At 35.7% G+C, this 27,017-nt stretch overlaps 1 long non-coding RNA gene across 2 annotated transcripts in view; it reads left to right on the plus strand.

Moving 5' to 3' along the window:
* The window catches only part of LOC139964499 (uncharacterized), a 66,842-nt gene extending 41,073 nt beyond the window's left edge, over nucleotides 1-25,769 (plus strand). The window contains exons 1-4 of one of the 2 annotated variants that reach the window (XR_011791996.1): nucleotides 13,622-13,753; nucleotides 17,673-17,922; nucleotides 19,207-19,252; nucleotides 23,586-25,769. This is a non-coding gene — a long non-coding RNA (uncharacterized lncRNA). Of the gene's footprint in view, nucleotides 1-13,621; nucleotides 13,754-17,672; nucleotides 17,923-19,206; nucleotides 19,253-23,585 lie in introns of those variants that run through there. The other variant, XR_011791995.1, reaches the window with a different exon arrangement.
* Nucleotides 25,770-27,017: the final 1,248 nt, after the last annotated feature.

The raw sequence follows: 27,017 nt of genomic DNA on the forward strand, positions 1-27,017 counted from the left end.
ATGATCTCCCACAAACTGTCCCGGTGAATCGAATCAAAAGCCTTTTCAAAGTCGATGAAATTTATGTATAATGAAGATTGCCACTCAATGGATTGTTCAATAATATTTCTCAGTATGAAGATCTGTTCAGTTGTGCTCTTTCCTTGACGAAATCCTGCTTGTTCTGGTCTAAGTTTCTTGTCAATGCCTATTTTAATCCTGTCAATAACAATTCTTCCCAGTATCTTGCTTGCAGTAGGCAGCAATGTGATCCCTCGCCAGTTTCCGCACTCAGTTAGGTCTCCTTTCTTCGGTAATTTCACGATTAGACCTTTCTTCCAGTCTTTTGGTATTTTTTCTTGATCCCAGATATCACATATAATGCTGTGTAACTTGTTGGCTGTTGTATCTATGTCTGCTTTTAACAATTCAGGTGTTAACATATCCACTCCTCCTGCCTTTCCATTTTTCAACTTTTTAATTGCATTCTTTACTTCTGCTTTAGACACTGGTGTGGTGTCAATGGTTTCTAATTCTGGTATATCATCACTTATCTTTACCACTGGGTTTGTCGGGATATCTCTGTTCAGAATTTCCTCGAAATGTGCTTTCCACCTTGTCCTTTTTCCCTCCTCGTCTGTAATGATATTGCCTTGCTTATCTTTTACTCCTGTTGCATGACGCGGTTTCTCATTGCAAATAGTTTTCGTTAATTCATATAGAGTTTTCATTTGACCATTTTCAGCTGCTCGTTGTGCATCACCTGCCAAACTATCCACCCACTTTCTCTTATCTGATCTTATGCTTGATTTGACTTCTTTATCTTTAGCCTTGTATTCTGCTTGGAGTTGCTGTTTAATTCTGATGGATTTCGCATTTTCAATTTTCATTTTAATATGTTTTCTCTCTTCTACTTTCTTCCATGATTCGACACCTATCCATGGCTTCTGATTCCTCTTTCTGGTTCCTAGAACTTCTTTAGCTGACTGGTTAAATGCATTATTGAAATTGTCCCATTTTGCTTCAATGTCTACATCGTCTGATACTGCTTCAAGCACAGCAAATTTGTTCTTGAGTTCCACTGAAAATTGGTTCTTAATTGCTGGATTCTGCAATTTGCTCACATCGTATTTCATTCTTGGATTGGCTTTCTTGTCTTGTTTCTTGAGTTTAAGCTTTATTTGCGTTCTTACAAGCTGGTGGTCACTTGCAACATCAGCACCTCTCATTACCCTTGTGTCCCTGACTGAAGACCTGTACTTCCTGTTGATCAGAACATGATCAATTTGGTTGTTTGTCCTTTTATCAGGAGATGTCCAGGTGTTCTTGTGTATTTCCTTGTGTGGGAACAATGTGCCAGATATTACAAGGTTATTCAATCCGCAAAAGTCAACTAGTCTTTCTCCATTATTGTTGATGACTCCAATGTAAAGGAGAGAACAACATGACATATCGGATAAAGAAAATCCTTCTAGTTTGCTTTTCTTTGCCAAACTATATCATTTTCACAGTTTTTTTAATAATAAATTATGGAACAATATTTCAGAGATGACCATCATTGAGTTCCAAGTGAAACCGATAAAAAAGTAACCTTTACAGATGCTAAGTGAAAACTTTTCAAAAGAGTCTTAAATGCACCCATTATTTCGTTTCTTTCTGAAATTATCCCTGCCTGGATTAGAAGCCAGTTTACAATGACAGTTTTGTCTCCAAGAAATATAACATCATACGGATCCAGACAACTATTCTCTAAAGTTCCGTGTTTTACGAGTTACAATCAACACTATATTAAGTGAAAAAAATCGCTGCATTTTACACTCTGTGCTCTTCAATATCTCCTTCTTCTTTTACTTTTTATTTTATAACTTTAATTCCCCCCCCCCCTTTTGATTTATTGATCGTGTAAAACTATCCTCCCTGATAAATCTATCTCCAACAGAATGATCGTAATAACTACCAACAAACAATTTAATGCCCACACTGGCGGCTAATAACTATTACTTAGTGTACGCCTACGCCTTATACGCCGTCATATAGCCCTAAACATATTCTGTTCTATAAGATATACTGTATACGGTATTTAAAGAACCTATTCCGAAATTTACCCCCATGAATGATAAAATAAACAATAAACTGAAATTTCATATTTTCTTTGTTTTCTCTTTGGAAATGTGAGAAGATTCATGGAAAGTGTAGTTTGCTTTACAGCTTCGTCCAATTTCTATCTTACTTAACGAATTTAAGAGAAAGAGGTAATAACATAATTTATAGTCTAGTAGAGGCCAGTGGAGTGGGTAAAGTAAACATTAATTATAAATGTTGAGAACGTTAAGAAAAACTTTAAAATATATATATATATATATATATATATACACACACACACATATATATATATATATATATATATATATATACATATATATATATATAGATAGATATATATAGAACATGCAAGAACAGTGAAAATCTTCCAGCCTCCACCGGGATTCGAACCCGGGCCTCCCGCTTTATATGCGGACACCCTAACCAAGCTATGGACGCTGATTGTATGTCCAGAGGTTCGAAACCGGTATCGAACAATATTAGTTCTGTTTTTGCATGGTGATATATTTTGCCTACTCTAGAGATCAAACATAATGCTAACCAACTCGAAATCATTTGTGATTCCTAAAGCCGGAGCTCGAAGGAGATACTTTGAACAGACTTTATATTAATGAAATGGAGGTAAACGACAAAGGCACATGAATAAATATAAAATGAATATATATAAAACTGATACAGGTGACAAACGCCTACAGTGGAATTACGACCTTCCTTACCGGTTTCGAACCTCTGGACATACAATCATCGTCCATAGCCTAGTAGTTAGGTTGTCCTTTACTGAACGTCCTGCTACTGAACAGAACTGCCAAGTAAAGTTGATGGGTTTTAACACAGTAGTTATTATAGAAAGGTTGATGAATGACTAGTGTCACTCAAAATGATCAATTTACTAAGTTGGGCTTGGCGGTGTTTATTCCTCCAAATTAGTATACCTTGATAAGATCAGTGAGTCAGGACTGTCTCAGTTTAAAGTACTAAGTCTAAGGCTGTCTTGATTTGCTCTACCTGTTCCATTAATTGAGACGAAAACCACGACACTCTTACATCAATGAAAATGTAGCGAGTGTTTATTTCAGCCATTCATTCAAGATGACATACCGTGTTTTTTTTTTCCTTTTTTTTCTCTGCAATTCACTTAGTATGTCATTAAACGGTAGTATTTGAGAGCTGCAAGTTACAAGTCCTCAGGTAATGATATTTAAAGGGACTATTGCGACACAGGGGAAGTGCTAGCGGGGGGATGTGTTACATTGCGAAAGCGCACACAGTTTACAACAGTCTTCCAAACGTTCTCTTTAAATCAGCTTTTCACTGAACTTTGCTCCTCTTGCATCAACATAGTCATTATTAAGGTCATCTGACGCCCCTGCCCACCCCCCCCCCCCCTTACTCACCCTATCCACACAATATTTCAATTTTAAGAGTTACTAAAGTAAATGGCTTTTTTACAAACTATTGTTTGCCTTGAAGGATATACATTCGAAAGAATTCACATACGTTAAGACAGAACATATTTTAAAGATTTAATTTGTCTCAGCTCAAAAGAAGACAGAAAACGACAAAACTCATAAGGTGACCATAATTGATCATTCTTTAATCTTTCTAAAAGGATTTTACTGTTTGAGGATTAGTACAGATGACCTTTAAGGGAATTATTTGCTCGGATCAGACACGATTCGATGGGAAATATTTCATCGTCGTATATGATGCTACCATTTACGATCAAGTTCTGTCTTCCATCACTGTAACCGAACGGTACTTAAACACTTCTGTAAAGCTCAAACTCGTTAAAACAAATTTGAAAGAAACACTGGCTTATTTAATCGCCAATCAGACATGCTTTTGAAGCAGTGAAAGTTTGACTTATTGATCTTATAACAGTTAAAATTTAAAGCTCGGGAAGACAAATGAGGCCTTGAGCTGTTAGGATTACCGGAGTCTCTGATACAAATAGACAGTATTTTAAAAGGAAAGATATTCTTTTACTTAATTTTAGAAAGAAGACGACGAAAAAGAAAAGAAGTTTATCATTGTTCATTATTGCTCCGAAAATGCTAAAGAGTAAAGAGAGAAAGAAGGTTTCCTGAAGTTCAAATGTTTTGAAGAAGTGGTAAAATGCTTGTCTGGCTAGCTATCTACTCTGGCACAATATCCACTTCATTATTAATGCACAGTAGATATATCACATTGGCTGATATATATATATATATATATATATATATATATATATATATATATATATATATAGATCAGATATATATATATATATAGATCAGATATATATATATATATATAGATCAGATATATATCAGCTAACAAGATAAAGTATTAGCCTAGTTATTTCTGAAAACCCAAGTATAATTTCAGGAAGTGTGACGCATTAGAATGATGCATCGTACTTCTAATAATTATCTACTAACGATGGTGGACTTCATGCCTGCAGTGGAGGGTCCGTTATTATTGAAAGGGGGCACAGAAGGCTTACATTTTCGGCATATTAGACGAAACAATTAGCCTGAATGCCCTCCCCTACCCCTCCCCCTATCACGTTTACTTAAAAACTAACAATATGCCGTTGAACGTCTTGTTCTAGCCCTTAGTACTATCCACACTGAATTTCAAGGTGGAATTCTAAATTTTTCCCGAACAAGTTAGGTAAGGACATGGACTTTATGGAACTGGTCTAGGGTCGGATATAGGATTATAAATGTAGATGGTATTATCATTGGGCCGTTGAACCCGATTCCCATGTAGCGGGTCTGGAGGTCCCTCCCCTACTAACAATCACTCTAGTTAAAACGTCAAATTGTGCATTCTCAGGTTTATTCAGACGAAATTAATGCCTATAATTAGGTCTAAACGAAAGGTTGTGCTGATTAATACAATTGTAATTTCGTGTGAGCTTGAACTGGGGGTATACCCATCACAACACCTGGATCCGAACCGAGGGCGTCCTGTGCCCGGATTCATAGACTAATTCTTCGCAGACTGAATGTAAAGAAATCCCACGATTGAATGATGATGGAGGTTGGGGCCACGGCCTACAGGGAGTAGATATATAGTTCATTCAATTTCTGCCACCCCCTTCCCCCTCTCATTGTGCTGCTCTAGATAGGCGCCTACTTCGCCTAACGGATACAGCGGTCTAGCGGGTGTTTGGTATAACGCCACTGATGAGTGCATCGCATGTGAAAAAGAGAAATAAATGTTGCAATTTATTTCTGCACCTTGATAACCCTCAAATTTCGACTTGCAGTATTTGAGTTTTTGGTCTTATTATACCTTACCCTATAAATCCTACATTGGCGGGATATATTGATTCAGCAAGCTAGGATTCTTCCCAATAAATTAGTACTAGTTCTATTTTACAGTTATAGATATGCGGAATCCCTCTTTGAAAAGTCAATACGGTATATATTTATAACCGAAAAGTTCCTTCTTGAAGCGAGACGACAGGTCATTCCGTCACCTCTGAGGTTATATACACAGAACGATACAGAGTAGAGCCAGTCAATATGTCTGCATTAACTTATCCCTATTGTGAACCCCCTCACTTCATATAACTAACTAGGGACCCCGTCGTGAAACATGACCGCCTTCAAGAACGTTCTGACACCTCGCTGCCCCAAACACAGCGTTCTGTTTCCATAGATAGAAATGCGTACAGACCTAAATAAGATACACTTAAGTGATCCCCTTCTGTGTTTTCAACTTTTGTTCCCAGCTCGTGCAATATTAACATATACGTTTAGTCGGAAAAGGATTGAAGTTCGGAAAAAACGTCAAACGAAGTAAAATGTTGGATGAATTTAGAATTGATGCGCATTTACGCTGGCTGTGAAGTACCTGTATATACCCGTGTATATCAAGTAATGGCATGCTACAATACGGGAGGTAAATGTTCAAAATTCGTATTTCTTTCCACGACAAATTTAGGTTCCTGAGTGGATCTATTGTCTTGAATTTAAAATCACCGCGCCTCGGGAAGGAAAATTTCAATACCGTTATTTTTTTTTCTTGCTGTTATCAGAGATGATATCTCGAAATTAAATTACATGACACTACTCTTCAGGAGTGAAATCGCATCTTAAAGGTAATCAGTCAAGATTTCCTAGGGAGGGAATATGGCGGTTAGGGTATATACAGGGGCAGACTGGGGCATGAACCGGTTCAGTGAACCACCCTGGGACCCATTTCGCACTTGCGGATGACACTACATATTTTCGCGACTACGAGAACACCGGCGCATTTTCGGCACATCAACCCGGCGGCACCTTCCGATACTCGGAGTCATCGGCGCAACGGCTCAGTGCGGCTAATCGGTAGACAAATCCGCCCATATGTATATAGGGTTCGAGTCACTGTTCTGGACTTTCCAACTCACGACAATTTTAATTTAAGATATATTTATATACAAATATATACCAACAACACACCAGAAAATTCCACTTCACGACAGGTTTAGTCCTATTGGGACTCATCAGGCCAAGGTAGGAATCGAACCCCCGGATCTCGTGTCACAGACCGAAGTCCACACCAAACGACCACAGTGATTCTACTGGTATATGAATGCGTTTGTATAACTGTCATTGAGGGCGTGTAGCCCAAGTGTTATGATTGTACTCTGTACAATTTATATATATATATATATATATATATATATATATATATATATATATATATATATAAATATATATATATATATATATATATATATATATGGCATATATATATATATATATATGGCATATATATATGGCATATATATATAATATATATATATATATATATATATATATATGGCATATATATATGGCATATATATATGGCATATATATATGGCATATATATATATATATATGGCATATATTGGCAGAACACACTTTAGTTCAAACAATAACCACAAATTACACATCAAAGCTTCCGCGCTTTCCATTTGATAATATTGTGATGTATATACGCTCCAAAATCAAAGGAAAAATAAGACAACTGAAAAACTAATATGTTACTCTAGTCTTCCATATTATCAAGAAGAACGATAAAGTTAGGCGTACACTTCAAAGGTCAGTAAATTTCAAAAGAGAGAAGCGAAGACAAGACATTTAATTTGAGGGACAGGAACTTTTCTGTATTTCCCTAAACAGTTAATTACTCTATATGATTATAGAACCATGCAACTGTTTGTAACACATGTGTTGATTATACTTTGGGGTATTCACGTAAATGTGTGACTAAGTATTACATGGCTAAGTTAGTGCAAGTGTAGTACAACCCAACCCAAAATATGGCTCCATAGTTCACAATCTTCACAAAGACAGCGCACACCCATCACAGCCTGAGTACATCAAGCATTGGTCGTACAGTTTAACATGCAGAGGTATATATATACTGCTTACCCGTGTAACGTTGTAAGCAGTTTCGTGACAGATAGTCACTCCCGTTTTGAAGTGTTCAAGTTTCCTTCAATATTCTAGGAACATGACAATACATTATTCTGTGCAAACCCTAATTGGGCATCGGGCCCCGGGGGCTATAGCCCACTAACTCCCGATCCCACTCGTCAGGCCTGTTTTTAAACGCTAAAAGTATAACCGATTGCTCTTAACTTTCAGAAACTGGAGCACAAAGCTCCTTTACCAATGTGCTATAGGACGTGTAGGGTTTTGTTTGTGTGTGTTTTTTGTCAACTTTTTTCCCCGAAGCATGCGCAGATGACAAGGGTGGGTGGAGTCAGTGGGTGATGATGACGTCACGTTCACGTGGAGTTGTACAACACTCATATATACACACAAGGTGCATATCATCCCTGCCGTGATTCAATTAAATTACGGTTCCCTCAAAGTTTAGCCTGTATCACGTGTCGGCCTCACATGATGTCTTGCACCCACACTTGACACCATAACGAAATGATCATCCCACTATCAACAACTACCCGTATTCCACGAACATGAACCTGCCAGTAGATTTATTTTCTAAGAAAAAAGCTCTTGGAAAAATCTTTTCCAGGTGAAAAGGGCCACACAAATTTACAAACCTAAGAATTCTTCCTCTTAATTTTTCTGTTTTCAAACATTGAAAATTAACTAAACCGCAGTTTATTGGCATTTTGTCCAAATTTTACACAAATTCCAGAAAAGAAATCTTGGAACCCGGTGGTGTAAGATATTATTCTTATTTAGGCCCAACACCTGAAGATCATTAACACGAAAGGTACACTTTTTATGTTGTTTATATCTGTCGTTAAAAAAGAGCGATTTGGCTTTTTACAACTTGACCTTTCTCGTATACTGCAGATTTATGCAAGCTATTAAATGACCAAATAGAAACAGTTACCTTACTGAGAAACAAATGAGTCATTGTAACAGGTAACAGATGTTTAGAGTAGTATTGATGTCATCCGTATTACCTCCAAATATGCCAGAAAAGTCAGATAATGGTCACCCATGTCGACATATCAAGAATCATTTTTTACTGCCACGCTTAAGGTACGGTAGTTCTCCGCGCTTAGACATTTTATTTGTCTTATTTAATAATCCCCAATGGTTGGGATTAATTTGGAGGATTAGAGTCATTATATACGGAAGCGTTTAGTACTGCCTTAATTACCCAAAATATAATTTAAAAGGAAGGTCTTGTCGTACTTTTGAAGTCTTTGTCGTAATTTCGAAAGTTTCTCGTAATTTCCAAAATCTTTCCCTATAGTTTCCAAAAATCTTAACGGAATTTCCAAAATCGTGTTTTTATTTATTTATTTTGTTTAATATTTTTTTTTGTCGTGTGGCAACAATTAACTTCCGTAACTATTGCATCACTGCTGCAAATTCCAGCAAGTTATAGCGTATTAAACATTTAGGACTTCCGCGGATGGCATTTAAAATAAGTTTAAGAAGCATTATACTAGGGCTATATGATTCGTCTGTAAAACACCATGTTATGAAAGGTATCGAAAACGATCGTTGTGATGTAATATATCAAATTATGAAATATGCAATCTAAAATGATGACAGAAATTTTTGAACGACAATGTATTAAATTAAACAAAACTGACATGAAACATTTACAGCTATTGGACAACAAAGATTCAAAAGGTGGTCTTTGGGCAAATTCAATGTAAATTGAAAGTTTTATTTGATACAAACCTGCAGTTGTCTAGAAGCTGTAAGCCATTGTACACTTGAACTAAGACACATGAGTTTTAAGTATACAATCTAGATGCACATCGTTCGTATTTTATCTTAGCAAATAATATGCTCACGTGAGTTAGCCCTATTTCGCTTTTTCTTTTGGTACCTGGAGAATAAAGGAAATTATTGTCTCTATTGGCGTTCCAATCACCCGTTTTGTTCTATTCTTTGATTATATTTGAATGCAGGTTTGCCCCCCACTCCTCCCCCGTCAAAACATGCAATGGGGAAAAGGGAACCATCCCTTATCACCCCGTTCTCAATTAACTGCATGTTCGCCTATAGTCGATTTAATTACCGTTATCATATTTAAGAGAAAATACTCGAATAAGGAATTTTATGAGAAAATCACTTGCATCAACTCACATTATTTGATATGTTTTTTAAAAATTTTCATCTTCTTTGACAAATTAAATCCATCCACGCCGTCAATGTATTGGAAATCTATTCCAAGCAACTTTTACATCAATCTACATATTGGATATTAGTGAATTATAATGGGCGACTGACGTAATGCCGAGCCTGCACAAAAAGTTCTTTAAACAAAACTAGACAAAACGAGTAAAGAGAAAAAAGTTGGTGCGGCAATGCAACATTCATAGCCATACATATGTCATAAAATTTCCTGATTAAATGATCAACTTTGAGGATTTTTTTCTTTCCATTGAAAATTTGATAAACGTTTTGGAAACGTCGCATACCTCCCTTTCTATCAGGATTCTTGCATAACTCCCCCCCCCCCCCCATATAGTATATACATCCCTTTAAACGACGGAAGTCACATGATAACCTATTTTCTGAGGAACGAACGTTTTGGTGATCATTATCCATCTTACAGGATATGTTCTTAGACATTTTGACGGATGTCATTAATTACTTGTGGGTTTATAGATGTTATTTTAGCAGACATCATTTCTTCGGATGTCTAGGATCTTAAACTTGTCAAGATATACATCTCGGTAACCTAAACCGACGGACAACATTTTTGTTTTCAAGAGCCACTTCCAACCTTTCGTTACTTGATCGTATTTGTTTTGACGGTGAAAATGACGGAATTGTATGAATCCAGATAAGAGCATATTATCATAATGTTAATGAATTTCCTTTGTCAAATTATAGAGATTGACTCTGCATGGACATATTGTCTGACATGCTAAGAATCGTTGTTAACGAAAGTCATTAATTTAACTTTCAATTCTTGTTTTGTAATCACTAAATGTCATTTGAAACATTTTTTTATTCTAACCAACATTTCATATAGCAAGGTCATTGTTTCATTTATAGCAAACTGGGATATTAAAGTGTTTGCTCTTATGTCTATATATACAGCCAACACGAATTGTGAAGTGTTAGAGAGGGACGGTAGAATAGGGGAGAGGGAGGGGTAGAGGGGACCTTATGGGGTCGAAGGGAGGGGCGGTGGAGGGGACTGGCCTTGAATTATTTTGCCTCCCTCATCTTTTCATAAGTGCATATTTATTCCAGTTTGTCATAGTATTGCTCAAATGTATGTTTACTTTATTACTCAAGCGCACACATTCGAATTCTTCGAATTTACTCTCCTTTCTTTGTATTACAAATCCGGCGAAACTATTTCAAGACGTGACGATATCATATAATAAAATAATGAAGTTGTGCTATTATAACAGCGCTTTCTTATAGAACCGAGATATACCACCATAAATGCTCGAGACTTTCAGATTTTTTTCCTCGCCTATATGTCAATGGTGTGAAGCGAACTAATTGCTAAAGTTTTGTTGTTTATTGATTGGGATTATCATTTAAGAAGGGGGTTATTGGGCTTGAGGTAGCGATAGGTGGTGAATTAGGTAGTTAGACTCTTAAACATTATGTACTTGTCGACATATCAGTACTTTACAGTCAAACATCGGCATTAACTATTGGAAAGTTTACTAGACGGTAAATGATTTAAATTAATTACAAAGCAACAGAGTAAATTAACCCTAGATCAAATATTTCTAATTAATCTGATGGTGCTGTCTCAAGTGAGGACATCTTTTCCATTTGTTCCTATACCTACATCATTTCCCACACACGTTGTTAGTATCCAAGTAGCAATACCATGCTATGAATCAAGAATTATTCATGTAGTTGTGCGTTGAAATTTCGCAATATGGAAAACGAAATTCACAAATAACGGAATCTTTAGATTGAGAAGTCTAGCATATTTTAACCAAATGTGAAATGGCCACGTCAAGCCGATCATGAGAAAGTCTTAGTTGATCAATTTGTGGTTTTGTGAACTTGATGTGGCTGCTGTCCGACGAAAGAAGGTCGCGATATAGATCGGAGATCAATTTTGGAGTTCAAATGACGGAGCATATCCATTAAAGGAATACTACCCTCCCAGTATCTTTCGTCACCCTCATCGTCTCATCAAAAACACAGGCGGAACATAAGCCACCCCTTCCATACTATACACCCCTCCTCTTTCTCCTTTCACTTTTGAGCTAATATCTGACGTGATCTATACTCGGTCAGAAAAGTCGAGTTGTTGGGTAGTAAATTTTGAAGAAATACACTCGGTGTAAACGATTGGCCTTCTTCGCCGTTTCATTGCAAATAATTGCGCATGCTCATAAGAAAAGCGTAATTGGCAGGACTAAGAAGGGCCTCGATATAAAACTCCTGACTTTCGGTGTTACGAGTATGGCAAAATATCTCCTATAAATTAATGAAGCGCAGAAAGGTTAATGAATTGAAAGTCACTGATATCCTTAAACGATATACATTTGGAAGCGAAATCACCCAGCGACATCCATAGGCGTAAGAGGCGGTGGGGGGGGGGGGGCTGGGGGGCTGCAGCCCCAACCAAATATTTTGTGAAAATTCGGGCAATATGCTGAGAATTTTTCGGGCACTGTGTTTTTCAATGGTTAAACTTATGTTATAATTATTGTAACGACTTCCCCAAAAATTATAACCAATATGGAAGGGTTATAATACGGCAAATGATTGTATGTAATTGGCGTGCGATGTAATAACCGATGCATGCCTATATGATATGCACATTAACATGTTAAACGCGCGCGCAGCGAGCGAAACATTTTGGTTATATTTTTCTGGCAAGTCGTTTCAGCCCCCACCCCCCCCCGTCCCACAAATCAAATTGGGCTCCTACTACTATGGCGACACCGATAAATTTATGATCAAACCAGCTCCGATGATATTCGTACACGCACAAGTATATAGAACCGTACTGCGGTATATTTGGCGCGGTACAATATAAGTAAACGTAGGCGTATGTTTCTAAAACGGTTTACCGTAAAGAGCGACGCTCCGCTTACATCCACAAACAGTACCCGAACAGGTTCAAATCCTTACAGAAATTTTAGACCTAGACGGTATCTAAGGAAATCTCCTTTAACTTTCGAAAACTGCGTCTTGTCGAAAACGTTTTTTTTTTGCGGTAAGGAACAGCTGCATGTAGAGCTATGAGTTCCCTGCTGCCATCTTGTTTAGAATAAATGAAAGAACGACTACAATCTCACTACTGTAACTTGCCAGTCTGTTTATCCAGGCACCGAAGCTATTAAGCAAAAACCACGACACGAAGATCACGTTCTAGAAAACAATATAATTTTCATCTGACTGTTGCCAATTTACATGTCAAAGTTAGATGGGACTATTAACTTAAAGCATGGTACAAAAAAGAATAAGACAAAAAAATGTATACAGATTTTTGTTCTTAAAACATTTCATTACTTCACAAAATCAAACTTCTATTTAAGTTAGTACTCAAATGCAACCCAACAGTTTCATTTTGATATTGGGTATCGATAATTTTAGCGTCGGTCCTAGTCGAGTTGGTATATGACCAATATTAAAAGTCTCTCATCGCAGAAGATAATAAGCAATTCTGTCTCTTCATTTAAAACTAATTAAAACTAATGAAACAAAACCGAGGGGTTTTCTTACATTGATGATCACCAATCATTTTCTGATCACAACTCTGTGTTATTTGCAAACAAAACAGTAGAACAAGATAACAAAACAAGCAGAAATAAAGACAACTAACCTAAAACAATGATATGTTACTTTTTTTAATTGAGATCTTTCCAGTTTTTCTTAGCTTACTGATATAGGGTCTTACAGTTCAATTGATCAATATTTAGGAAAATTGTCACATTTCCCGACGTGAGAGGGTCAATGGCGTTCAACAGAATTCCAGAAAACCCCCCTGCGCTTATTTGTCAACATTAATCATAGGTAAATGAGTCAAGTGACATTTCCAAGACATCTGGCAAAAGACGTCAAAGTATACTCTGTCTTATAAAAAGTATCGGAGAGTTCGTTTATTTACTCAATTCCTTGAAGGTCTTCACCAGTGAGGTTAATTCCTTAAGCCAATAACAGTGACGATTAAGAAAGGTCAGGTTTATAGTTCTATTTCGGTGTTCAAAAGAAAAATCAGTTCTCGTTGGATTCTGATAAGAATACACTTAGTTTTGTAACGAGTTGCCGCGGTAAGTTTAAACTTTCAGTTGCTTTTAGTAAGTTTTTACTAGAATAAGATATATATATATATATATATATATATATATATATATATATATATATATATATATATATGTATATATATATATATATATATATATATATATATATATATATATATATATATATATATATATATATATATATATATATATATATATATGGGGTCCTTTTAATCACGAGATACTTTTACCATTTGGCAAAACTAATGACGTCTAACACCGTGAATAATGTTTACTATTTGATAATAGTTAAAGTTCGCTTGAAGACTGTTTAATAAGAAAAGTCTCTGTAAATACTTTTTCTGTACACAAATGTAATACAAAAGTCACAACATTTGTTTTCATTCAAAACAGCACGGGAAAATTCTCCTGGTTTACTTCACGAATCCGTCGCTATTATTAACATTTATCCTTTAAGGATAGAAGTAAGTTGATATATAGAATGAAATTTCGAGGAGTTGCTGGTCGTAAAATAGAACGAACGTTATCAATTGTAACTTGATGAAAAACGAATATGTTATCATCTCATATAGTATATGCGAGTAAAAAAAAAACCCGTTACAAATGCAATATTTGAATATAAGGCTAGACCCATTTTAAATGTGTTAACATTTTTTACTTGAACCATTTCCATGAAATCGGAGAGAACGTACTAGTCTTGTGCCTTACGCGATGATACCGTATACTGAAACATATTGCAATTCAGTTCAGTTCAGATATGTATGCAGTCAAGTTTGATTTTGATTTTTTTCTGCTTTTTTGTTGACAATTTACTTTTGCTTTCAGTATGTTATTCTATAGACATGTACGCACACTTTAAAGGCAGCTGTCTATGTAGTATACATATAGGCACTTAAATGAAGTTGAGTGAGTGGCAAGAAACAAAACACAATCAAAAGAATATCCTTACTCTGCATACGATATATCCATATACTTGCACAGAAACAAGAAATAAAAAACCGTGAATGGTTTGTAGTTGATCTACCGTGGTTTGTGCGTAAGGAATACAGTACATACGTTGGGGCGGGGGGGGGGGGGGTGGGGCAGTGGGGTAGGTGGGAGCATAATGACGGAGAAGAACATACACTATGCAAATTTGAACATGTAAACCATATCATTCCGTGTCGATGGAATTTCGTGTTGAAGGCCGCGACGCGGGTGCAAATAGAGAGAATGTAATATTCTGTAAAAATCTTGATAAACATGAGGACATAATTTCGTTATTCTTAATATGCATCATGCTTTTCAGAACAAGAAAGGATTCAAGGAGTTCATAAAATCTATTATACGCAACAGAGATAACACTGTGAGGAAATAGATCAACGAAAACGCTGGACATTACACGAGTAAACCAAAAACACTGAAACGTTATATTCAGTTTGAGTGAAAAACGAAATATAAGTTAAATTGACACTATCTGAATGATAAACGAGGTTATTCCCTGTTAAAAACATGAGTGGTTTACAAATAAAATATAAAACGCAGATATGGAATTTTAATTACTACAATTTGGGCTCAGTCTGTATTTACATCGAAACAGGTTGATAACTAAAACAAAAAGAGGCTTAAAAGTTGACATGACCATTATGTTGATCTATTTACTAGGGACGGTCACCTTACATGTTCCTTTGAAATGAGTCCGCTACGTTATCACAATAAATCATTGTGAGATAACGTAAAATCAATTTAGAGGGCGCTATGGTTGATGTCGTTCGTTGTCAGTTAGTATTACTAGCTCAGATAGATTACCGTCATGACAAAAGTTCAGTTGAATCACACGGCTTGTTTGTGTTAGCAGAAGATACAGGTCAGTTTCAGGGGATGTTACCGTAAGTATACCATGAATGAATCGACACGTTCATTTAGCACGATCTTTGTAAAGGAATCTGATATCAACGTGCTGTTAATTACTGTTATAGACAGAATTGGATCAAAAGCTAAAAGGATAACTTGTAAAAAACAAAAACAGAACTTAGTAACGAGTTCATTTTAAATCAAGACTATTTTGGGAACTTTAAAGTGTGAAACAAGTGAGATAAATTCTTATGTGTTAATAATGGCCTACGAGAAGGACTGCAAGTAACAAATTAAATGACTATAGACGTTTGACGTGCTTTGACTTTACAGTAGATTCCATTGATCGAGATATGACGAGAGCAAAACAGATTTGTTGGAAGAAATTATGGGCGTTTTCCAATCTTGTTCATAATACTCTGGGTCATTCTACTATTAGTCGTCGCAAAGCTAGAGAACTGCATGCGCATGCGGAAAATAAATCGTTTGTGTACACGAAGTATTTTACCTTGGGTGTGAACAATATAGTAGTAGAATGCTTTTTTTGTAGAAAAATTGGGCGGCCATGATAACTGTAAATTGTTTACCCTTGTTTTCCGACATTTTCTTCAAATTGAGGCTTAATATGAAGAAAAGTAACATTGAATATAAACATTTACATGACAGAAAGCAGAGCTCGACGAGAGGTGAAAAGAATTTCCCTGAAGAAAAAAAAACATATTGTGCAGTAATTCTACCCCTCCCGTTCTCATTTCAAATCGGAAATGTTTGATATGGCAGCAGTTTGGTCATTGATCTTGTTAAACACTCAACGTAATAGTTATTCTCGGAAAAGAAGTCTCTCTTCTTTGCATTAATGGTATCTCTATAAATAGAACTAAACTTTCACAAGTTCATCTAGGTGCCTTATGACCATTCACGCCCTTCTTTCCTTGCAATTAACAACCAAGGTTTGCAAAGACCAAGGCACCTAAAGTTAACGAATATTGATGGCATATGTTTATATCCTAAGTGGTTATATATTATTATCACTACCACCGGAATGTTTTCTCATTCAGAAATGTTTGCCGATAATATAGTCAACTTTCTTCAATTTGTCAACAATTGTGTGACAGTTTTAAGATATTATATTGAACTTTGCCGACTTGAGAATTTCTAAGAAACATATTAATTGACATTAAGATCACTCGGGATGCGCATAAGTTATCGGATTGACAAGATTGCCTTAAAAAAGATTTTCGCTAACAGTGATTATCCAGAGATCATTTTCGCCTGTTGTGATCGAGAGGAACATCTTCGTCGAGTGCACCAAGAACCGTTTTATAGTCAGTTAACTTGTAGCAAGTATTACCATGGATACTCAGTTCTCGCACAACTGGTACCAACATATTGCATGAAGCCCTAATGAAATCCTTAGCAATGAGGCTGTTAGATGAACCTTTTTTTTTACATTTTCATCCTTACCTTTAGCAGCTTTGAAGGGTTTTTTTTTCGATTTAGTATAGTTTAATATCACTACAATGTGCTTCCTTAGCTGGACTAGTCAAATTCTCTTTCAAATATTGAAGATATCATTAAAGATTTAGACTTTTCTAATTTAGTATTTACGTGTAATTAAAACTATAGGCTAATATTTAAATTGCCTGGGTGTTAAAATGTTGAGAACCAACATGAGATCATATACCAGGTGTTAATGTTCCACTATTTTTAGACAGTTGCTACAAAACTTGCAATGCTTGAAACTGCTAAAATCAAGTGTCCACATATCAGTCAGTTACTGTACCCTATTCATTGTTATGTTTACGATCTTAATTATCAACTGGCAGAAAGAAGCAAATAGCAAAATAGGACCCACTAGACAAGTTTAATCAATTTGCAAACAAAGTTGAGACATGATAAATTTAAAAATAAAAAACGAAATTCAAAATGGAGGGAGACAATGCAAGCAAAATGTGGTGTTTGTATTTTCGTTGTATATATTAACAGTTCTTTTAAAAGATAATATTGTAAATACTCACGTTATTACCTCTCCAAATGGATTCTATATGCTGAAACATTGACAATTTATTTTGATTATATTTTTGCTCTACAGAACTAATCATGAACACCAAAACAATTCTTCTTGCTCTTACGCTTGTGGTCGCCCTCGTCATCAGCATGTCAGAGGCAAGGAATTTCTACGTTGCACCTGGTAACAGACAGACAAACAGTCGACAAAGGGGACGAGGTACCAAGGCCTTCAAAAATCCCTTCTTGAAGAGATTCAGGGAAGAGTACTACGGTCGAGAACCTTACATGAATCCCGATGACGTTGAAATATACGGTGACGATGACCTCAACGTGTAAGTTTACATGCATGGACTACCAAAATGTATATATATATATATATATATATATATATATATATATATATATATATATATATTATTACTATTCTGTGTAAAATTGTCAGATTCAAAGCGCCAGGGGTGCACTCTGTACAATCATAACACTCGGGTAATACGCCCTTAATGACAGTTATTCAATGCCAATTTATACACTGTAACACACCGGTAGAATCACTGCGGTCGAGTGGTACGGACTTCGGTTCGTGACACAAAGATCCGGGGTTCGATTCCTACCTTCGCCTGATGAGTTCCACAAAGGACGAAACCGGTCGTGAAGTGGAATTTTTCTGGTGTTTTATTCTTTATTGATTTACTATATATCTGTCATACCACTTGTTTCACATTCAATTCTTATATATATATATATATATATATTTATATGTATATATATATGTATATGTATATATATATATATATATATATATATATATATATATATATATATAAAGTCGCAATTCCACTGTAGGCGTTTGTCACTTGTACTGAACAATACTAGTTCTGTTTTTGAGACAGATTTGCTTTACTCTATAGAGATGAAACATGATGCTAATGTAGAAATGATTTGCAAGAACTTTTCAAATTTTGATGAATATCAACTAAATCTTCATTTTGAATTTAACTCTCTCTGACTCTCTCTCTCTCTCTCTCTCTCTATTAACACAAAGTACAATAAGATCAAATGTTACAATTTTCCTCTTCAGAATCCCAATTTGTATAGAGAGCTGCTCATTTATCCCAATTTGGGGTCATAAGCAGCCTTGTTATTGAATTTCTACGGCTTCATCTTTCGTTAAATGTTTCAAGCAGATGATATTTCTACATTTTGTATGACATTTTGAAATTGTTATGCTTTATTTTCATATTTATAAAATAGTTTGTAATATTAATCGTGAAATAAACTGAAATTAAAGTGAAAAAATGTTCTATTGATCACCGTTTTATGCAACTAAAACAAAATATTACGATATTTTGTGGTTGATACAACTTGTGACTTCAACAATTTCTTGCAAATGGTCAATACTAGATAACAATTTCAAACTATCGAAATGCAACAAAAGTGTGAAAATTGCTTTGGGATGGGTGGGGAGGGGGGGGGGTATCCTAATTGATGCTACTGCAATAAAATATTATATTGAGACTTTCAGCGTGAAATTGTTTACAAAAATATTAATATCATAGACAAAATGTACTCTTCGGTATTGATTGCTTTATATTTATTGATATTTTTTTCTTTTTCAGGGAGTAAACTTTCTTCCTTTTTGCTAGAGAGATATATTTATTTTCTGTAAGTATAATTTAATCATTCATAATTCCTTACTGCCAAATACTCTATATGTTGTTTCTTAATTTTTTAATTTCAGAGTTTCTATTGATTGTGGAACGGGGCGGAGCCTAATTACTTACTGCCAAAATCTATATGTGTTGTTCCTTAATTTGTAAATATGAGCGTTTATTTTGATTGTGGAACGGGCGGAACCTAATTACTTACTGCCCTCAATGTGTTGTTCCTTAATTTGTAAATATCAGTTTCTTTTTCTTGTTGAACGGGCGGAGCCTAATTACTTACTGCCAAAATCTCTATGTGTTGTTTCTTAATTTGTAAATATCAGACTTTCTATTTATTGTGGCACGGAGGCGGAGCCTAATTACTTACTGCCAAAAACTCTTTGTGGTGTTTCTTAATTTGTAAATATCAGAGTTTCTTTTTATTGGTGAACGGGGCGGAGCCTAATTAATTATAGCCAAAAACTCTATGTGTTGTGTCTTAATTTGTAAATATCAGAGTTTATTTTTATTGTGGGGAGGGGCGGAGCTTCAGTCAGAACTGTTTCAAACCATCCGAATATTACTAAAAGTAAGAAATTACGCTAGAATAATTTTAAAAAATCACCACAGCCCAAACGCTTCTGAATTTTTCGCATATTTGTAATGTTAGAAATCAATTCAAGCTATTTAAATTCCTCTGTTTATCCCAGTCCACTAGATTCTGTTTCATTGATCAAATGGCAATGTTGGATGAAAATGAAAATTACTTTCGTTTTGCCGCAATAAATCATAGCTTTCGGACTTTCACTTAAAAATATGTTCGAAAAAATGCTATTAGTTTAAAAGTATCCAAACCATTGAACGACAAAAACTATGGAACGCCAAAAGGACCACAGTGACATGTACTACTACTAATTTGACATGTACTACTACTAATTCGAAGTGTACTACTACTAATTTGAAGTGTAATACATGTAAAATGTCGCGTACTACTACTAATTCGAAGTGTACTACATCTAAAATGTCGCGTAGTACTACTAATTCGAAGTGTACTACATCTAAAAAGTCACGTACTACTACTAAATTGGAGAGATGGCGCTATTCACAATCTTTCCGATACCATGTCATCGAGTTGCGCATCTGCATTAAAATAATGATGAAGAAAACATATTCTTCAATACTCTGTTGATTCAAATGTCTATTTTACAGTTTATACCTTTAAGGTCTGTGGCAAATGTAGAAAATAGCATGTACTTTGGCACAGCTGGGGAATCTAAAGCATTCTTGACATTTCAATAACTGGGAAATTGCTGCTTGTGATGCAGATGCGCAACTCGATGACATGGTATCGGAAAGATTGTGAATAGCGCCATCTCTCCAATTTAGTAGTAGTACGTGACTTTTTAGATGTAGTACACTTCGAATTAGTAGTAGTACGCGACATTTTAGATGTAGTACACTTCGAATTAGTAGTAGTACGCGACATTTTACATGTATTACACTTCAAATTAGTAGTAGTACACTTCGAATTAGTAGTAGTACATGTCAAATTAGTAGTGGTTCATGTCACTGTGGTCCTTTTGGCGTTCCATAAAAAACAACTTTCGCCTCGTTGGCTACATGCAAATTAAGGTAAGCCTATACCTACTTCTGCTAAGAGGTTGCTTCAGACTAGGTAGCTACATTTGTTGACCTTAGAAAGGCATATCAAAAACGTTAAAAAAACAATTTTTCAAAAGACGTCATGACTCGATGATTTACTAAGCAATAAAGATCACATCATGGAGTGAATGTTCCCATACAAAAAACTACAACTATAACTTTAATGATTTTTTTCCAACCTACAGAGTTTAGATACTATTAGCAAATTAATGCTATTAATTAGATTAGAAATGATGAAACTAAGACAAAGGAACATTAATGAGTGAATTATTTCGCCCAAAACCATTCTCACATTGGTATTATTTCGATAAGTGTTTCTTTTACTTCGTTATTTCAAATGAAACTTGCTGACTAATAACTGATATGATGACGGATTTGTAGCAATTGCATAACTCAGTCAGTTAGGTCGGTTATGAATACTCCTGTAATCATGACTATAAAAACATTTGTTAATAAACAGAATCCCTTCTCAATAAAATAATAAGTAAAAGTATTAAAGCATTATAGTCATGGGCGGGATTACGGGGGGGCAAGAGGGGGCATTTGCCCCCCCACTTTTTCCCAGACCTTAGTTTTTTTTGTTGTCGTTTTTGCAGACAAATGTGCACAACCCTAATCGAAATTATTCCCCCACAAAAGCTCTATCAAAATAGGCCTATTTGATTCGAATCTAAGTCGAATTTGTGATTAACATAGTAGCATGAAGCATGCAGAATAACTGGAGCTAGAGCTATAGCACACATGTTTCGCAGCACAGGTTACGAATCCTGGAGCTAACAAACTAGCGATTCAATTCTGCATGTGATGAATCCGCGGAATGTGCTACAGTGCTAGCTTCAGGAATTGATTTGAGATTGAGATTTGAATTGAGAAACGATTTACGAAAGCCAAATTTGCATATTGGGTATATCAATAATTAAATTCAATATACTGACACATGACACCCCCCCCCCCCTCCCCCGTGTAATTCAACAATATGCAATGGCAATGCCGATGTAATTTCTTTACTGCTCGAAATCCTGGAATGATGCATGCAAATCGAATAATGTAAATTACAAATTGGCACTAACACAGTAACACATTAAATACATTGTTACAGTATACAGCACTCGGCAGTTTCGGTAGGGCCGATAAAATAATGTGTGGCTTTGAGTTCCGTTTTCGGATCTATTCTCGATGATGAATGAAACACTTACGTTTGGTTTTGCATAAAAGTGGGGGGGGGGGGTGAAGGTATGTTCAGTCCCCAATATTTGCCAAGTGCTCCAAGAAGTGGGGACCGCGGGGAGAATTTCGAAGTGGGTGCTGAACATATTCTTGATCGGTAGAATGCACAATGTACTAATAATTTTAGGGGGAAAGAACTGTCTAGATGTGATTTATTGTTACCAGAGGTGTCATATTTGCTGATCTAGGATTTCCTTTTTGCTTAAATTTCGACGCTCCTTGCCAACCGATGATGGCGCTCCGCTTAGATAGTGACGTATACGGTAACAAAAGTTGTACATCACCATCTGACCATATGTTATACTATATCAATCCTCTTCAAATTTTTAAACGATAATTTACTATCTAGATACAATTGCAGACATGAGATCCATATTTCAAGGATGGGTGCATGCAGCTCAGGGCACTCGGGAAGTGCCGTTTCCGGCCATCTGGAGGGTTTGTAAAGCCAAAAAATTTCTTGTACGCTCCGCGCCAACCGATGGTGGCGCTCCGCTTAGATAGTCTTGATGGCAGGTGTGCCCCCCCACTTTCACAACTCAAATCCCGCCCCTGATTATAGTCATGACTTCATTAAATATCTAAATGTACGTTATGTACATTATGACACATATTACACAAGAAATATGTTTGATCTTCAAAATAACTTAAATCGAATCAAATTAACGAAGATCAAGGAGAACAACCCGGGAGAGGGTCATACTTATTAACTCTTCCGAGACAGAACAAGACACCTATATCTTTTTCACAATAAAACCCTACTGTATAATCAAAGATTTCGAATCTTATGCAACATATCGAAACTGTCAAAGTTATCCGTTGGAATTGGAATCCACACCCAAAGTGCATGCGCTATATTGTCATGATTCTGAATTTCTTAGTATAAATATGTTATATTATCTAAACGTTAAAAAAAACATACCACAGGTAGAGATAACAAACCTTTTAAACGAAATACGAAATTACTTCACGTTGCATGAAATAAGGGGAATCCACTTTTAATAATTTACCAATAACCATCCATCAAAATCGTTAGATAAACTCCATTTTTCTGCAATTAATAAGTCATCGCACCAACTTGGCAACCACCGAAAGCAATGCATTGTTTCTTTTTTAATTGTTGATTGTGTTTAAGATTTATTAAGTACTAATGAAATTTCACACCTTTCCAATACTTTGTTATTTATAACTTGGATGAAGAGCCTTGATCGATGAGCGTAGTAAAATTAACTTATAACCCCTTTTTTTGTGGTTTGTTTGAATTTTGACGGGTCGAGATAAGCAGGGCTGATTCTGAAATATTTCAACAAATAGGAAAATTTCTTAGTGTAACACTTATACAAGACAAGTATTCTTCTTAATGAAATTGGTAGTGAGGCAAACATAATTAGGGGGAAAGGCTATCTAATAAGAATTATAGAACGTAGTTTGTGTAAATAAAATATTTTCTCATTATTTTACAGGCATATGAACTTTCCACCTGCTTTTCTCTCCATTGTTGTTCATCACATAAAAACCCCGATTGATATTATACTAGAAAGCCGCTGATATCTACACTGACCGGTTAACTGTATCGTTCTGAGTGAAGAATAGACCTTTATAACCAACGACTGGGGACCAGAGTCTATAATAGTGACGCATATTCTATCATGTCATCTGAGCTGCTTCACGCAAATTGTGGTTAAATTTACCCAGGCCTGTCTGGATACATCTCAACTGCTTACAACTTCGAAACGCTCCAGTAATAATGTACAACTTTTTTTCTCCACAGATTCCATTGTGTAGATTTGCAAAATGAATGGAACATTTCCGTCAACATATTTCCTTATAAGTTAGAAGCTTTTGGTTAAACATACACCCCGTTGAAATCTCCTGCAGTTTTTAAACCTGCAGCTCTTCTTTTTAGTTATCTTTCACCACATGTTGTCGTCTACGATCTCAATATTCAGTGTTTTACTGTACGGAAACAGCTCCCTCACACCAGTATTAAACTATCCTGTAACATTCACTTATATTGCTATATCAATGCCTTTTCAGGTGTGATGTGAATTTAGTCACTAATGCGTCGTAGACTATATGCTATCGCGAGCTAAAGAAATCGGTTTCTTGTTCGTTCGCCAATTTAGACATACAAACATTTCCTGAATGATTGCTCTAACACTTTACCAACCATTTCTGTAAGTTAGAATTTTCGTATGACGCTGTGATAAATCCAGCCCTTGACATTGGCCAGAATACTAGCATTTATTGTGTATTTGTAACATTATGTTGACTTTACATGTGACTTCTCCTTCAACACAACTATTAAAAGATCAAGATGGATAGTAAAGATCTCCTTATGATATCTAGTCGTGCAAAGAAGTCCTCAAAAAGAGTTAATCATTATCTCCCTCATTTCATCTAAGATTAAGACCGTTTGAAATCCAATAAGAGCTGGCCCACTATTTAGTTTGTAATATTAACACAAATATTGCAGTAATGTTTGTTGCCTTGGATACAAAACCACGTTTGTCACCAAATGGCACCACGATGATTATAACTTTTTCATTTGCAATTTAAGGGAGGCTTTACAGACAGCTTTCCTCCTGATGAACGATCAATTTCTTCCATATTTGTCTATATGGAAACTATGTATTATCTCCCGTGGACGAACATCCCATACTTATCAAATTATTACAGCCCATGAATCATCACATCCAAAGAAGTCTTTATATGAAATGATTATCAGCGAACTCTTTGATCTTCTTCGGCATAAAGTCGAGTACACTTGTAATAGTTTTTGTCTGTCTTTTTCCTTTTGCGTTTGTTGTTGTTATATTGACCAATAAATAAGCATAAAGCGGCTTTCTTACAGTTCATATTTCTCTAGACATTGCATGAATACATAATTGATATACGTTCATTTTGCTATGGTCTATTTATAAATACCTTGTAAACTACAAATATAATAACTTGATCGGTATATGTTTAATTGATATCATAATATTGTAACGATCGTTTCTTGAAAGTTAAAATATTCAAGAAGTGGGTATTTGTTTCGGTCAAGGGTAAATTCATGCAGAGATGTTCGCACAGCTTGCAGTAGCAATGGTTATAGAAGGGTTATAGGTCGTATCTTAAACCCTCCTTTATCTGCTCGTTAGTTACGGTTTGAGACAAGAACCTAAAATGTTCCTCTTCACATGTATTCGATGTCTTTTATATTTCTCTTTGAGGACCTCATTAGGTTCTGCCCTTGAACCTGTTTTTTTTGTATTTCGACAACCTGCCATATGATTCATTTGTGACATTTATAACTGTACTGCGCAAAGTTATTTGTCGAACCTTCTTAAAAACCCAAAATAAGATCGCTAAAGAATATTCAGTGGCGTAAGGATATATAATATCGTAAAAAAATCAGAAAAACAGTAGAATTTGAGGCAGCCCTGCAAATGAAAAAGTTTCTATCAATGTGCTATTAAGGTAAAATAGTACAAGTCTATATAGTTACAAGTTTTTCTTCTTTTAAGCAAGAATTTTGTTCGATCGATATGGAAAAAATGGCAATGTGTATGTTTCAGGTCCTTTGTTCTTACTATGTGTGATATTTGGCAAAAGTGTAATAAGTAATGAGTTAACGGAAATTAAATAATAATTTGAAAAACAAATCGTGTTTCTCTCTTTTTTTGGCAGAGGTTTTGAAATCAAGTTACAAAGACATGAAAACTCTTGCTAGTTGTGGTTTGATATAATAATATATAATCATAGTATAACAATAATTAAATTCGCACACTATGCACGCTATTGGATTTCGCATTTTACATCTTTAGCACTGTCCACCCCTATCTCACCACCCCCACACCCCGCCCCACACTCACAACAGAAAGTTAGAAATGAATAGTAATACACAATTCTCAATGGTCTACATAACAATTAAAGACGTAACGAGTATAACGTATTGCTCTAATCAAGGGACCAAAACTTTATATAATGTCACCTCATCTGTTACCTCCAAATAAATAGTTTATTCAAAAAGAGAATCAATATATGATTTCAGGGTGATTTCGTTCATTTAACCGTCCTTTAACTGTTAGTTATTTAGTTATCTCACTTATAGCTACTATTTTATATTATGACAAATGTTATGTTTTTGGAACCGATGGTGGCCAGTTCGGTTGGGTGGGGGGAGGGGGGCTCTGGGATGGGACATAATTTTCTGTAAAATGCCATCATGTTCGACACTTATGACCATATAAAACGATAATTGCATTTTCTTTTTAAAATTATAAATTAAACAAGGATATTTTGTTTGTGGGACAATGGTGTTACGCATAGTATAGATACAATAATTCGTCAAAAAATTGTGAACCCCACACCCCGCACCCCCACCCCACAAAATTAAAAAGTGATCATTACCCTAAATATTGCGGTTAGGCCAAATTAGATACCTAATGTATCTAATTTGTATCCGAACATTGAAAATGGTATACGATATGTTCGTCTGGAGCTCCCATCGTCAGTCCTAAGCCTACCTTATGCCATTGTCATCAACAAAGTTCATATGAGACTGAAGCATAATGGACAGTCTAAAGTTTGCAATTTGTGTCTTGGTAATGACCATATCATGCGTAATTGCCCTAAATATTTATGCAAAATCTGCAACACACAAGGACACACGGAATCCCATTGCCCAAACGTAGAATGCTTTAATTGCCACGAACTGGAAGCTATAATTGCCCTCAAAATAACGAGAATGCACAGGATGAGAACAATGACATGAACCCAAGTAAGACAAAGGACGAAGAGGAAAACATCTCAAGCGTATCTTTCTCACGATCACCAGATACAATAGAGGAGCCAATGGACTCCGTAAAATAACCAGCACCAGAAAAGGAGCATACAGGGACTGCACTATC

This window comes from Apostichopus japonicus, chromosome 23, assembly GCF_037975245.1.
Source record: "Apostichopus japonicus isolate 1M-3 chromosome 23, ASM3797524v1, whole genome shotgun sequence".
In the NCBI taxonomy this organism is placed as follows: Eukaryota; Metazoa; Echinodermata; class Holothuroidea; order Aspidochirotida; family Stichopodidae; genus Apostichopus; species Apostichopus japonicus.